This window comes from Sceloporus undulatus, chromosome 10 (genome assembly GCF_019175285.1).
Source record: "Sceloporus undulatus isolate JIND9_A2432 ecotype Alabama chromosome 10, SceUnd_v1.1, whole genome shotgun sequence".
NCBI lineage: Eukaryota > Metazoa > Chordata > Lepidosauria > Squamata > Phrynosomatidae > Sceloporus > Sceloporus undulatus.
Genome location: NC_056531.1, coordinates 7,978,316 through 7,995,254, shown reverse-complemented (window position 1 = coordinate 7,995,254; position 16,939 = coordinate 7,978,316). Strand labels below are relative to the sequence as shown.

The 16,939-nt window shown below is 35.5% G+C and overlaps 1 protein-coding gene across 5 annotated transcripts in view; it reads left to right on the top strand.

Moving 5' to 3' along the window:
• The window catches only part of GALNT9 (polypeptide N-acetylgalactosaminyltransferase 9), a 78,180-nt gene that overhangs the window by 41,686 nt on the left and 19,555 nt on the right, over positions 1–16,939 (top strand). Inside the window, exon 1 of one of the 5 annotated variants that reach the window (XM_042442146.1) lies at positions 14,700–14,731. The exons of the other annotated variants lie outside the window; for them this stretch is intronic. The gene's annotated coding sequence lies outside the window, so the exon portion shown is untranslated. Of the gene's footprint in view, positions 1–14,699; positions 14,732–16,939 lie in introns of those variants that run through there. 5 annotated transcript variants of the gene reach the window in all.

The following is a 16,939-nucleotide window of genomic DNA, read 5'->3' as shown; positions in this document are numbered from 1 at the left end:
TCCAACACCAACACCAACACCACCCCATCCTTTACTGCTTTGCTGAAATCTTGTAGAGTACTTCCTATGGCTTTCCTAATTTAAGTCCAAAACACACTGTAGAAATTATCCGGTTTGTTATGGAGAAGGAGTTTGACTCGGTCAATTGGTATGCTTTATTTGAAGTTATGGAGAATATGAATATAGGCCCAAATTGTCGAAGATGGATAACACACATTTATGATAATCAAAGAGTGAGGATTAATATCAATGGAGATGTGTCTAAGCTGATCCTGATTGAAAGGGGTACAAGACAGGGTTGTCCGCTCTCGCCTTTATTATTTTTTACTAATGATGGAATTGTTGAAAATAAAGATTAAGGATAATGAAGTAATAAAAGGAGTTAAGATTAAACAATTTGATTATAGAATATGGGCATTTGCAGACGATGTAGTAATCAGTTTAGAAAATCCAAAACTGTAATATTAAAAATTTGATGAGAATATTAAAAGAATTTGGTGAATACACAGGATGTAAAATTAACAAAAATAAATCAGTGATAAAAAATTTGAAACTTGATGAGGAAAAGCAGTTACAAGATTGTGCAGGTATTGAAATTCAAAAGAAGGTTAAATAACTGGGCATTTGGATTACGAAAAAACCCAATGAATTATTTGAAAACAATTATCAAAGATTATGGAAAGAAATCAAGAAGGATTTATCCAAATGGAAAAAATATCCCTTTACCTTTTTTTTTTTTTTTTAGGAAGAATAGCATCAGTTAAGATGTCTATTTTGCCAGAGATACTTTTTTTTATTTCAAATGCTTCCAATCATAAATTCTAACAAACCATTAAAAATCTGGGAAAGATACATATCAAAATATATTTGGCAGAACAAAAGGCCAAGAATTAGGCTTCAATTACTTCAAGACGCACAAGAAAGAGGTGGATTTCAAATTTACAAATTTATTCAGAAGCATGTAGCCTCATTTGGATTAGAGATTGGATTCAATTGAGGGAAAAAAGACTCTTAGAATTAGAGGGAGAGGGATTTAGATTTGTTTTACATGCTTACTTGGCATATGAGAAATGTAAAGTAAACCAAATGATTAATAACCATTGTGTGAGGAAGTATCTCCTGTGAGTGTGGGGAAAAATATAAAAATAGAATATTACACAAATTTCCAAGAACATGTCATGAAGGAGATACAAGTCAGAAAGGGAGTCAGACAGGGATGTGTTTTGGCTCCAGTCCTATTCAACTCGTTAATCTCCTTTTTGAGCAACTCTTCCTTCCACCCCCACCCCCAAATTAGCCAATAGACATATTAATTTACTATTATATGTTGACGATGCAGTTATCTTGTCATTGACCCCTATAGGCCTTAAGAGAGCTTTAAAATCTCTTTCTCACTTCTGCGCTCACTTCTGATTTGGGATGGTTTGCTTACAGGCAAATTTATGAAAGAACAATGAAAGATTTGAATAAATCTGGAACTGAAGAAAAACTTCTGTGTGAAGAAAAATTTGATAGGAAAACTATATAAAAAAACTTTTGGAGATGGAAAATGAAATAGTGAAGGATACTATGGTCAAATGGGCAAGGTATATAGGATATAACATTCAGTTTGAGCAATGGAAAAGAATGTGGACTAAAGGAATAAGATACATGGCTTCACAAGTGATAAGAGAAAATTGGTATAAAGTGTTTTATCGATAGTAGTTAACCCCTGAAAAACCAGCAATAATTTATAAAAAAATAAAAAAAACAAATGTTGGAAATGTGGAAAAGCAGTTGGGACATTCATACACTGTTGGTGGAATTGTAAATATGCTAAAAACTATTGGAAACTAATTAAAACAGCAATTTGTAAAATATTAGATATTGAATTAGAAATGAGGCCTCAAAGCTGTCTTTTAGGAATGTTCGAAAATGAATTAGAAACATGGAAGGATGTTATTTAATATGACAGCTATGGCAAGAATATTATTTATGTAGAAATGGAAATCGAAGGACATTCCAAGTATAGAAAAATGGTCAATGAAATTGCTGGAAGTAATATTGGTTAAATGCTGTTAACCTCACTTTTACTTTGAGCATTTTATCCTCTAAATTCTGTTTGCGATATGAAGTTATGGAAACGTCAGCCAACACCACATGGGGATGGGGCTGCCACTGCCTCCTCCTCCTTCTCACCTCCTCCCCGTGGGCAGCACTGCCACCACCGCCTCCTTCCCTTCCTCCTCCTCCACATGGCTGCTGTCATCACCATCATTGCGTGGGCTCCCACCACCACTGCTATTGCAGCAGCAGTGGCGGAAGCCCCATGCAATGGTGGCCGTGGCAGAAGAGGGGTTGAGAAAGAGGAGGTGGAGGTGGAGGGGCTTTCAGCAGTCTTTGTGGCTGGAAGTCCCACCTCTTTTTTCTGGCTGGCGGCCTCACTAATTGGTTGGGAGGCCGGGAAGGGGTGGAACCTTTGACTGCAAAGGAGTGGTGTATTTGTCAGATACCATGAACTGCTAAAAAAAAAGACAAGTAAGACAAAGATTGATGAAAGACAGAACTACTACAATAAAACAAAAAACTAAGTTTATTATTTTTATGAGCACTCAGGGGGAGGACAAGTCTGGGCCTTTGGATGTCTCTGTCACCCCTCTCCACATGCACAGCCTTGGCATCTGGGGCTAGGACAAATTGCCCTAGTGGAAGGATGTGGGGAGGTAAATGGGATAAGAGGAGGGAGGGGGAAGGAAGGGGGGACAGGGGAAAGGAAATAATAATAATAATAATAATAGGATTTATTTATATGCCGCCCAATCACTGGGAATCCGGGCAGCTTACAACAGAGGGGATAATAGACGGTTCCCTGCCCTCAGGCTTACAGTCTAAAAAGACACAACACAAAAGGAATGGTGGGGGGAAATCAAGGTCCGGCATTCGTCTCTCCCTCTGAGGCCTGGAACCAGCAGTGAACTGGGGGGGGGCTCTTCTTCGTTCAGGCTAAGCCCTGAGGAGCCTGGGCTTGCCTTGGTCAACTCCCGCCCCCAAACAAAAAAAAAAAAAAAAACCAGGCCAGAAGATGACAGTTATGGAGGGGAGGAGTCCTTTTCTTCCAGGCAGCCCTGATGGAAGCGGGCTGCCTGGTCAACTCCCTCATAGACCAGAAGATGGCATTATGGAGGAGCCTCTTGTCTTCAGCTAGCCCTGATGGAGCTGGGCCAGCCTATGCTCATCCCTCACAGGAGGTATGGGTTTTGTAAAAATTGAAGCCTTAGAAATAGAAGTAAAGTAGATTATGTTCAAATAACTGAAAATTTCAACTTTAAACAACAAAGGCCTTGGTTTGGTGGTTAAACAAAGGATTGAAACATTATTAAAGAGATATTCAGCAGACATTATTTTTCTTCAGGAAATACACATTTTCTTCACATCAACGGAAGGAGGGAGAAAATGAATTGAAATTGACTTGGGCAAGGAATTATGAGAAAGCATTTGGAAATTCTGAATCAAGGGGGGTAGCAATAATAATTGCAAAAATGTAACTTTGTAATAAATAATGTATTAAGAGATGATGATGGAAGATATATAATAAAACAAGGGGAATTGATGAATGATAAATATGTATTAGTAAATGTATATGCCCCAAATGAAAAACAGGAAGAATTTTAAGAGAAAGTATTAAAGAAAGTGGAAAATGTACAAGAACAATACGTGGTTTTGGCAGGCAATTTCAATATGCAGATGGATAAGATAAAAGATAAATTGAATCCTTCAGTAAAGGATAGATATAGTAATATAACAAATTTAAATAAAATCATGAAAAAAGGGAATTTAAAAACGTATAATTAGTAAAGGGAGATTAAAGAAAATGTACATACTATTCTGCAGTACATAAGATATAAACAAGAATAGACTACATTTTTGTATCAAAAATATGATAAATAAAATTTTAAATATGGAAATATCAAATATAAAAGTAACAGACCATGCCTTGGTGAATGTAGAAATTGTTGTAAAGAAGGATTATGAACAAGTAAAAAGGTGGAGGTTAAATACTAAGATACTGAATTATAAGGAAATTGTAGAAAAAATAGGAAAGGAATGGCAAACATGGGATATCAATGATAAAGATGTGACAAAAGGGTTGTTATGGCATACTGTGAAGGCAGTTACAAGAGGAATATGTATAAAGGAAACATATACTCTTAAGAAAAGACAAGAAGAAAGAAGAAATGAGAAGCTGATATAGAGGTATTGGAAAATAAATATCAAAGCGGTTTACAGATTCAGTCAAAAAATATATCATATCATAGCACAATATAGTTACAATTACATATACAGTTCTAATAAAAATATTAAAAACAACATATAAAACAGTCATAAAATCTATCAGTCGTAATTAAACAGCTTGAGGTAAACTTCTGTTAGGGAGTAATTTTCTTTATAGAGGGTCAGAAGGATATGCTAGCCAGAAGAGATGTGTCTTCAATGCCTTCCTAAAGATGTCCAAGGTAGAGCTGAGTCAAATCTCTTCTGGCAGTTTATTCCAATACATCGAGGCTGTAGCTGTAAATGCTCTTTGGTGAGTTGCTATCAGTCTCACCTTGGGGTACTTGAGTAAATGCTTCCCTGTTGTTCTGCGAGTGCAGGGCGGATTGTGTGAGAAGAGGCGCTCCCTCAAGTAACTCAGGCCCAAGCCATGTAGGGCTTTATAGGTAATACTCAACACTTTGTATTGAGCCCAGAAGCTAATTGGCATCCAGTGAAGAGATCTTAATACAGGTGTTATGTGGTCTGACCTGGAAGTTCCAGCTACCAATCTGGCTGCAGCGTTTTGAACTAGCTGAAGCTTCTGAACCTGGTACAAAGGTAGCCCCATGTAGAGCGCATTACAGAAATCTAAACGAGAGGTTACCAGTGCGTGTACTACTGTTTCAAGGTCCTTTTGGTCCAGGCAGGGACGCAGTTGGCGTATCAGCCAAAGCTGATACCAAGCACTCCTGGCCATCGCATCCACTTGAGATGATAACTGTAGAGATGAATCCAGGAGTACTCCCAAACTGTGAACTTTGTCCTTTAGAGGAAGTGTGACCCCATCCAGGACTGGATGGCAAATTTTCCTGTCTGGACTTGGGGTGCCTATCACAAGTACCTCTGTTTTCTCTGGATTCAATCTGAGTGTGTTTTCCCTCATCCAGCCCATTACTGATCCAAGGCAGGCGTCCAGAGGAGAGATTCCATCCTTAGTCACTGTATCAGTCAGAGACATGGAGAGATAGATCTGGGTGTCATCAGCGTACTGATAACACCGAGCTCCATGTTTCCGGATGATCTCTCCCATCAGCTTCATGTAAATATTAAACAGCATGGGGGACAGAATGGCGCCCTGAGGGACGCCAGATGTCAGCTCTCTTTTTCGAGAGTAGCTGTCCCCCAGACCCACCATCTGGGATCTTCCCAAGAGGTAAAAATGGAACCACTGGAGCGCAGTGCCCCTGATACCCAACTCTCTCAGGTGTGCCAGAAGGATACCATGGTCTATGGTATCGAAGGCCACTGAGATGTCCAAGAGCACCAACAGGGTCACACTTCCCCTGTCGATACTCAGCTAAACAGACATATGTAGAATTAAGGGCAAAGAGGGAGGAGCTGGATAAAATGGGAATAGATGAAGTACAAGAAGATTAGATTTACCTAAGAAAAGAATTTTTCAAATATAGTAAGAAAAACTCAAAAATGTTAGCTAGATCCACACAAAAGAAGAAATCAAGATGCAAAGATTTCATCAGCTATAATGGCAAATAGAATGAATAATAGTATGTATAAATATATAGAAAAGGATCCATGTGGATTTGTGAAAGGAAGACAAATGTCAAATTTAGTAGGAAGAGTATTGGATAAAATATATGTAATGGGGGGAAAATAAGAGCAGGATTTCTGGCACTTGATATTTTCAAAGCATTTGATTGTGTGGAATGGTCAACATTAAAAATAATTATGAAAAGATTTGGAGTGGGGGATAAAGTAAGGGGATTGATTCTAAATATATTCTAATAATTCAGTAAGAGTAATGGTAAATGATGGGGTAACAAATGAAATAAAAGTGACAAGAGGTACTAGACAAGGATGCCAGTTATCATCAATATTATTTGCAATTGTGATAGAGATGTTAGCGAATGTTATAAGGAAAGATACTAGTTTAGAAGGAATAGGATTGAAAACAAAACGTAAAATTAGTTTATTTGCTGATGACACATTATTAACTATTAAAGATTTAATTGATAGATTGTGGAAAATAAAAGAACATTTAAATGTATTTGATGAGATGATAGGGTTGCAGATTAATTGGAATAAATAATCTTATACAAAAGAAGAAGAATGTGAATTTGTTATCATATTCACAAGTTGGTATACGAAGGCTGTTAAGAAAACTTAGCTGTTATTGCCAGAATAATTCTCTGACCATTAATAAATCTAAGTCAAACATAATGGTTTTTGGTAAAAGACAGCAGAGACACAGATGGCAATTAGAGGGTGAACCAATTGAACAAGTAAAGTCCTTTTCCTATCTTGGTGTAACATTCAATGAGAATGGATCCTGGTCATGCCATCACCATAAAAGCTCACTTAGAACAAAGGCACGTATGAATCTCATTCTTAAACTAAAAGTCAACAAGTACCCAGGCTCCCTAGCCCCAATAATTAATGTATACAAAGCTAAGGTTACACCTATGCTTTTATATGCAGCAGAAGTATGGGGTCTAAATTCCACCACAGTAGCACAACTAGCCCAGTCTCAACATCTGAGAAGTATCCTAGGAGTAGATAAAAGGACCTCAGCAGCTGCTGTGAGAGCGGAATTAGAAATTTATTCTATCTGCTCTCAAGCTAAAATCAGAGTGCTCAATTACTGGTGTAAAATTAATAAAATGGAGCCAAACAGACTTCCTAGACTATGCTTATTAGAACAGTTGCACTCTCAATTGCAATCTACATGGTCCTGGCAACTGTTAAACTTTATAAAGAGCTGTGGCCTCCCTGTAGCTTGTACTATGAATGATCAAGCAAGAAAGGGTGCAAGACAGAGAATTTTGGACATTGCGGCTCAAGAAGACATAGCCACACTCAGTAGGGTAGGCAATTTAAAATGGTTGAGCCAATACAAACGGTCCTTTCAAATGCCATCTTATCTAAAAATACAGATCCCTAAACATCTCAGAGAGGCATTTACCAGAGCAAGATTCGACCAACTTGATACCATGGTAAGACATGGAAGATTCCAGGGTATCCCTTATAACGAACGAATTTGTATTTGTGGGGATCATGAAATTGAGGATCTAGCACACATTTTGTTTAGTTGTAATTTGTACCAAGCAGAAAGGGGTCAATATCTTCATCCCTATATTAAACGAACAATATACTGGGAGACCCACATCAGAACATCATACTTTATGAGTGGACAAGATTAAAAAATCTCTATTGCTACAGCTCGGTTCCTTCATAAAGCATCGCTGTTGAGATCTAGATATGTTGGAATGATTGGTGTTAATTGTAAGGGGGATGAACAGATTTGATGTATGTCGACGGATATTTTATGTTACTTTTGCCTCCCATTTCAATTCCAATTTTAATTCCGTTTTATTCCCTATGGTAACTATCTTACATACTATTGTTTAATTGTTAACTATTTTATTTTATCTGTTTACTAGTATATCCTAGTAAATCATATTGTATATCTTTTAGATATACATAAGCTGTAGACAAGTAGTGCATGTTCTGGTTCTGGTGCATGCTTAGGTTATGCATATGTATTTATATTGTATGGAGGTTTATTGCACCTAGTGCACTGTATTTACATTTTATATATAGCTGTGTGATACTGCTTTTTATTATGTTACTAGTATTTTGAAACGGCCCTTGGGCTACTCAATAAATTGTATTGTTGTTGTTGTTTGTAAGACAAAGAAGTTTAGAGATATGATCAAAAAGTAGTATAAAATATTTTGGGATAAATATAACGTAAGATTTAAATGAAATGGAAGGAAAGAATTTAGTAGTATTAAGGAAAGAAGTGGAGAAAAAATTAGCAGAATATAAGAAAATTCAATTATCATGGTTTGGAAGAATAGCATTAATTAAGATGAAAATATTACCAAAATTAAATTTCATATTTAGGATGCTACCATTAAAAGTGACGGAAACTGAACTGAACAAATGGCAACAATTATTGAATACATATTTTAATGCAGGGAAAAGAACTAGACTAAACAAACAACTTTGGTATAAATCAGAAAAAGAGGGAGGGTTGGGCCTTCCCAATATTAGAGGATATTATGAGGCTAATCAACTGTGATATGTGATAGAAGGTAATTTAGGGGTGACAGATTTAGAATGGTTAGAATTAGATACAAAGGAAGTAGATATGAGAATATGGAATTTTTTTTCAGGGAGTTTACTAAAAAAAGAAATTAAGATAATTGGAAATCCACTTATGAAAAACATATTAGAAATATGGAATAAATATAAAAAAAAGAGTTAATGACCGAAGATTCAATAATAACACCAATAATAATGGAAAAGAAATTTCTAAAGAATTTGAGAGGATTGTTAGATAAAGAGTTAAAAGAAAGGAAAATAGATAGAATAGAAAATTGGATAGATGTAAGGATAGAGAAAGAGAGTATAAAGGAAAAATGTACAGGGATAAAAATCTCATGGTTTCATTGCATACAAATAGAACAATGGATTAAAAATGGGAGGAAAAGGAATATAGAAAGGAAAAAGTATACACAATTTGAACTATTAGTTCAGAAAGGAAAAGAAATGCTTTTATTCTAGATTCCTCCCTTATTTTAGTATTAAGAACCTCCGTCACTATAAAAAATAAAAAAGGAGAAAGCGGACAGCCTTGTCTAGTGCCCTTTCACCTTCTCCATTAACCACAACCTGGGCTTCCTGTTTAGAATAGATGGCTTTAATCCAGTTCACAAAGGTTTCTCCTGCCTTGACCTTTTCCAACACCTGAACTAAAAAGAACCAATTTACTTTGTCAAAGGCTTTCTCAAAGTCTAAAAAAATCATAGCAAATTTAGAATTTATCCCACATCCACGAATTTCAATCAGATCCAACACAAATCTCATATTATCTTTGACTTTCCTGGAGGGGAGAAAACCACTTTGATCTTTATTAATCCATGCTGATAGTATTTTTTTCAGCCTTTCCGCTAATATTGCTGTGAAGCTCTTATAATCACAGTTCAAGAGAGATATTGGTCTATAATTCCTAATGTCTGAGGTATCCTTTCCTTCTGTGGGTATCAATGTAATATTTGCTTGCCCCCATGTAGGGGGAAATTTTCCCTCAGATATCATTAAATACCTCACAAAGTACTGGAGTCACTTGATGTACAAATTTTGCATAGTATTCAGCTGGGAAACACCATCAGGTCTTCCCTCTCTTTGCCTTTCTAATAGCATCTTGTATCTCTTGGGGGATAATTTCTCTATTCAGCAATTCTCTTTGTTCAACATTAAATGGGACCAAATTACAATCAGATAAATATTCTCTTATCCGACAATTCTCAATAAATTCATTCTTATACAGTTATCCGTAGAAGTCCTGTACGATTTCTTTTATAGAATTTAAGTTGAAAGTGTATGCCGATGACTTGCTTATTATATTATCCGACCCCAAATTTAGAATTTTTGTTAAATACCCTATCAAAGTTCTGTGAAGTGTCAGGGTTGAAAATTAATACAAATAAAACATCAGTTTTAGCCATGAATTTGACACAGGAAGAAAAACAGATGATTACTGAAACATCTGGGTTTCAAGTATGTAAAAGAGTCAAATACTTAGGAGTATGGCTGACTGTTAAAAAGGTGGACTTATTCAAAAATAACTATGAAAAGGTATGGGGAGAAATGAGGAGTGAACTAAAGAAATGGAATAAAATTAATCTATCATGGCTTGGAAGGATTGTGGTGATAAAACGAAAATCTTGCCAAAATTTATGTTTTTCTTCCATTATTACTAACAACAAACCATTTAAGTTGTGGCACAAGGAACTTTGTAAATTTATTTGGAGTGGGGAAAAACTGAGAGTAAGGTTTAAAGTGATGCAAGATGCCACCTAAAGAGGTGATTTAGCATTACTCAATCTTCAGATTTATTATGAGGCATGTTGCATGGAATGGTTGATGGATTCGTGTGGGTTTTTTTGAGAGAGAGAAGAATGTTAGTGTTGACTTACCTTTTGGATGGCATGGGTATCTTTTCTATGATAAACATAAAATCCACAAAGATTTTTTTAATCATTTTGTAAGGAAATCACTAATGACCGTTTGGTTGAAATATAAACCTAGGATATGTTCAGGATTTCCAGAATGGATCTCGATCCATGAAGCCTTCCATAAAGGCGAGAAGATATTAGGTGATAGATGGATCACATATGCAGATCTGACAAATAAAAATATGAGAGAGGGGAAACTGGAATTTAAAAATCTGGATCAAATGCAAAAGGAAGGCTTCTCCTGTGGTTGGCTTTTCTATCGTCAGCTCAAAGAGAGATTTTGGGCAGATAACAAATTGAAAGGGATAAAATTAGAAAAATCTAAATTCAAAGAAATTTTATTTTCAGATAATCACTGTAAAATCGCTTTATTTTATAAATGGCTGCTAGAATGGGACATAGAAGTGATAAAAGAACAGATGATTAAATGGTCCCAAGATATAAAACAAAATATCTATCTAGAACAGTGGGGAAAATCATGGAATAGTAGGCTGAAATACACCCTTTGCAATGAATTAAAAGAGAATTTCTTCAAAATGCAATTCAGGTGGTACTTAACTCCGGTAAAATTAGCAAGAATTTATAAAGGGGTTTCAGACAAATTTTGGAAATGTGAAAACAAAATAGGTACGTTTTACCATATTTGGTGGAGTTGTAAATGGGCTAGGAAGTTTTGGAGGGGAATACATGCAGTTATGAAAATTATACAAATGAGATTCCATATTGACCCCAAACTTTACTTACTTAGTATATGTGAAAATGAGGAAATGGAAAATAAACATGGTAAATTTTTGTTTTACGCAACCACAAGTGCTAGGATGTCTTTGCTAGTAAATGGAAAACTGAGGTCTGTCCCTCTATTGACTCATGGTTGATTACATTACTGGATTTAGTGCAGATGGATAAACTGACCATAACTTTGAGAGGACAAGACTGGGAAAAATTTAATGAGATCTGGAAACCATTTTACAAATTTATTAAGGAATTTGAGGTTAAGGATGAAACGGATGATAGATGAGTCAGCCTAAAGAGGTTATAGATGCCAAATTGAAAATATGGTAATTTAAGGGCCCAAACAGACAGGCCAAAATAAAGCTGCATTGGATCACTTTGGGGGTATGCTGTTTAAATGACACGAAGCTGTGCCAAAGCTGTGCTCCAGTCCTTAGGACTGGAGCGTGGCTTTTGAATGGCTTTCAGACTCTTAGGATGCATGCATCATTTAAAAAGCATGCCTCCAAAGTGATTCGAAGCAGCTTTATTTTGGTCTGTCTGTTCAGGCCCTTAAATTCATGAGTTTAGGGGGAAATCCCATTTTATACAAATAGTTTGGTTGTGACTAGAATAACCTGAAAGGAGATAGAAATGGTAGCTGATATTATTTCAAACATGACTTGGTTGGGATTCAGGAAGTTTAAATTTTTCTTTTCTTTTCTTTGTGTGTGTGTGTGGGTGGGTGGGCGGGCTTTGTTCGGTTCTGTTTTAGAGATTGTTAGTTATGTAACGGTTTGTCTTGATGTGTTTATATTTAGGTGGTAGTGGTTAGATGATGTCTTCATGTGGATGTAAGACGTATTGTTAAGTGATATTATGTACTTTATTCTATTGTATTGTATTTGCTCTTTTTTAAAGTTATGTATAAAAAACAGTCCATGGTATCTGTAGAACTCTTCTCTGACACCATATATCAAATGAGTTTATTTTCTTCCTACTAGCTTTTTTCACTGTCCAGCTTTCACAACCATACATAAAAACTGGAAATACAATAATGCGGACAATCCTTTTAGTATTCAATGACGAATCTTTACACTCCAGGATCTTGTCTAGTTCTTTCATAGCTACCCTTCCACATCCTAGTCTTCTTCTGATTTCCTCTGCAGTCTCCATTCTGATTAATGACTGACTGAAGGCCTAGAAAATAATTAACTATTTCAATTTCTTCATCATCTAATGTCATGTAATTCTTCTATGGTCATTATTTTTCTTGACATTCCACTATAAACCTGTCTTTGCACTTCATTCCTTGACTTTCTTCAACAATAATTCTGAGTCTTCTCTATTTACAGATAATAGTGTGGTGTCATCTGCATATCCTAAACTGGTGTTCATTCCTCCTATCTTTAACTCTTTCCTACAAGTCTAGTCCTGTTTTATATAAGATACATGCAGCAGATAAATTCAACAAAAAGGTTCATAAAAGGCAATCTTGCCTGAATGCCTTGCCAATTTCACTGCGTTGTTTGGAGGCACATAGTCTAAGGGAGGCAGGGCATCTGCTGAATCACTTACTTGGCTGGGGGTAGAGCCAGCAGTGGCTAGCTCTACGTAGCAGCTGCCTCAGTCTATGGAGCTCAGCAAACAGGATAAACAGGCATTTTTGTCACCATTTTGCAGGCTTGGACAGCTATACCACTATTTATCTCTGATGACTAGCATGTATGGTGATGGTGTTGTTGCAGATCACTGCAACTTTTGTGTCATATTTGTTTTCTTCAGAGAGGCTCTGCCATGTTGTACCTATGCAAGTGCAAGCTGGCTTTCCCCACTGGAACGGAATGTTCAGCAGCTTGAGGCACATTTAGCTACATTTCAGCTTATTAGAGAGGATGAGGCTGGAGGTGGAGCAGACTCTCCTGGAAGATGAAGAAATGATGGAAGCCTTTGGGGATGGTGAGAGCCAGTGTGGTGTAGTGGTTTAAATCTTGGACAAGGACAATGGGCGATCAAGATTTAAATTAGCTGTGGAAACCCACTGGGCAGCCTTGGGCAAGTCATACTCTCTTAGCCTCATAGGAAGGCACTGGCAACCCCCCTCTGAACAAATCTTGCCAAGAAGCTCAACAGCAATTTATGGCAACTTTTAGTTAGACTAAATGAAGTGGCCACTGGCACTATAATAATAGGGGGTAATTCCAATGAGGTCTTGCACCCCTACCTAGATAAATCACAACCCCCCCCCCCAGCTTCTTCTAATGATCCTGCAAAATTAGCACAAATAATTAAAGATGCAGGATTGCTTGATCCCTGGCAGGCCCTATATCCAATAGCAAAGGACTTCACTTTTTTCTCTGTGGTCCACAAAACATACTCTTGCATAGATCATTTCTTTATTTCCAATCTTTAGATGGAAAAGATAATTGATTATGCAATACAGCAGATCCTTGATTCAGACCATTCTCCGTCAACCTTAGAATGGCTATTAACAAAAGGTTCACAACCTGCCACAACCTGAAAATTCAATGCATCACTTCTCACAAATGAAAACTTTAAAAAAAAATCCATAAATGACACTAATGAACAATTTTATACAGAAAACTGATCTAATGAAGTCACTTACTGCCTTACTGTAGGACACCTACAGGTTCCAAACAAAAAATTATTAGAGAGGAAAAACGGTTAGAATTAAAGAATGAAATCGATTCCCTCTCCTCTTCCCATAAAAAGCATCAAAAACCTGAGACACTCAAAGCCCTTTTAAAGAAAAGAAAAGAACTAGAAGCTCTGGACTTTTATAAAATACACACACAACTTCACTATACCAAAGCATATTTTTATGAAAACAACAAGAAAAACTCCAAGTTACTAGCCAGGCTAGCCAAAAAGATATTACATCTCCTCATGGTGAGATTAAAACCTCCCCTACAGAAATGGTTAATGAATTCCAGACTTCTACTCTGATTTAAATTCTGAGGAACCAACACATCTGGATAAGATTCACTCCTTTATTGAATCATTTAACATAAAAAAAAAAATCAAAGATATATATTCAGTTTCCCTCAACCAACCATTCACAATGGATGAAATTAAATGGGCCATTCAAAGTATCAGACCTGGGAAGTCCCCTAGGCCGGATGGATTTACGGGGAAATTCTACTAATAATGCTATTACTAAATTGCCCCACCTCTGCTCACTTTATTCAATGAATTTAGGGCACAGGGCCTATGTCCCCAGTCTCAGCTCAAATCTAAATTTATTCTGATTCCCAAAACTGATGAATGCTATCCTTCCACCTCAGCATTTAAGCCAATTGCATTACAAAACCAAGAGACTAAGCTATTGGCAAACAGAATAAACAGCTTCATAACTGAATACATCACACCTGACCAATGTGGCTTTATGCCTAACAGAAGATTGTCTGATGCCATTTGGTGTGTTTTGAATGTTATTTTCCCTGTACTCTACAAGTTCTTTCTTATTTTGTGCACTCTATATTTCCCAACATTTTATTTCCCTTACTTAATATTAATTATATTCACTTATCACAAATGACTTACATTTTCTGATTGTTGTGCGCTCCTGTAGCTTCTTTTACTACCATAATTGTTACACATTTCCAACATTCTTTACCATTCTTTTTAATGTTTAATTTGGTGCTTTCTTTGTTTTCTCTTTTAGATACTCAATGGATGCCCATGCCTCCTCCCATCTTTTTTCGTTCCCATCTCTCAATAAATTTGTGAGTTTATCTAGTTCTATCATATCATATAATAGTTTTTTAATAACAGATCCTCTTTACTTTTCCACTCTTTAGCAATCACCATTCTTGCGGCATTTATCATATAAAATATAATCTTCCCATATCTGCTCTCCAATTTTGCATCACTCAGCATTCCTAATAGAAAAATTTTGGGCTCGAATTTTATTTTTGTATTTAATATCCCTTCCAATTCTTTTTGAATCTGGCTCCAAAAGTTTTTAATTTTTTTACATTCCCACAACATATGCATATAGTTTGCGTTTGTATTATTACAATTTCAGCATTCTTTCTTATTGTTTTTGTATATTTTACTTAATTTTTCTGGTGTTATATACCATCTGTATTGTAACTTAAGATAATTTTCTTTCACATCAGCACTTAATGTATATTTCAGTCTGACATTCTGGTTCTTTTCCCATTCCTCTATAAGTATTGGGGTTCCTAAATCCTGTGCCCACTTAATCATGTATTGCTTAACCGTTTCATCTTCCATTTCTAAATGTAATAATATTTTGTATAATTTAGAAATTGTATGATCCGAATCTTTACTTAACAGTGTTCCGAATTCAGTATCTTCTTTTTCTATCTGATGGGTTTCACTATCTGTTTTAAATCTTAATTTTAATTTCACAGTCTTTTTGGTTTATATTCAGAGGTAGAATATTAGATTTATCTTTGTTAATTTTTAGATCGGCGTACTTTCCATACTTCTCTATTACTTTTAACATTTGTGTAATATCTTCCACCAAGTTGGCCAATATAATGGCAAGATCGTCTGCATATGCTTGTAATTTATATTCAAAATTTCTTATTTTTATTCCAGCAATTGTTTTATCTCGTCTAATTTTATTATTTAAGATTTCAAATGCTGTAATGAATAGTAGCGGAGATAGAGGGCATCCCTGCCTGGTTCCCTTTCTAATCTGAATACTTTTTGTTCTTTCTCCGTTAATTAGTATTTTGGCTTCTTGCTCTTTGTAAATTTCCTGTATCCATTTTATATAGTTTTTTTCCTAATTCCATTTTCTTTAATACTCCAATCATAAAGTCCCAGCACAGGTTGTTGAATGACTTTTCAGCATCTAAGAAAATTAAGGCAGCTTGCTTATCCAGTCTCTTTTCAAAATATTAATTGAAATTTATTAAATTTCTTATATTATCCTTAATTTGTCTCTTGGGTAGAAATCCACATTGGTCCTTATCGATCCAATCTTTTAATATTACTTTCAGTCTTGATGCCAAAATTGCTGCAAATATTTTATTTAACAAAGCTATGGGTCTGTAATTTCTGGGATCATCCAATTGTTTATCTTGTTTAGGAATCAAAATGATAAATGATGTTTTCCATGTGTATGGTATCTTGCCATCTAGAATACCGTTCATTACATTCTGCAGTGGATTAATTAAGCTATTAATTAATTTTTGATAATAAAGGGAGGAGAAGCCATCTGGACCTGGTGATTTGCTTAGTTTTAGATTTTTAATTGCTTCTGTAATTTCTTAAATAGAATTTTTTTCATTTATAACATCCTGTTGTTCCTTATTAATTGATTTAATATCTTCATTTTGGAGAAACGTTTCTATTTCTTTCTTATTTGTTAATTTCCCCAAAAAGAAGTTTTTGAAATAGTTTTGGAAAACCTTTTTAATTTGGCTTTGTTCTGTATAGATTTTCCCATCTTCTTTTATTTCCACTAATGTACTTTTCTCTCTATTCTCTTTCGATTTCCAAGATAGCCATTTTCTGCACTTATTAGCGGATTCAAAGTATTTTTGCTTTGTGTATTTAATTTTTTTCTCCATCTTGTCCACAAGAATCAATGTTAAGTGTTTTTGCATTATCTGTATTTTCTCTATTAATTCTTTCTTACCTGGTTTCTTTTTTAATAATTGTTCTTTTTCTCTTATATCCTGCAATATTTTATTCAGTTTTAAACCCCGTGCTTTCTTTAATTCTATATTTGTTTGTATAAAGATTCCCCTCATTACAGCTTTTGAGGTATCCCATACCACCCGGTCTTCTACTTCTTTATTCAAATTTTCCTAAAAAAATAGTTCTAAGGTTTTTTGGGCTTGACTTACGATTTTTTCATCTTTTAACAAATTTTCGTTTAATCTCCAAATATAAGCTTTCTAATCAAGTTTAATTTCCATTGTTATTGGGTTGTGATCAGACAATATCTTAGG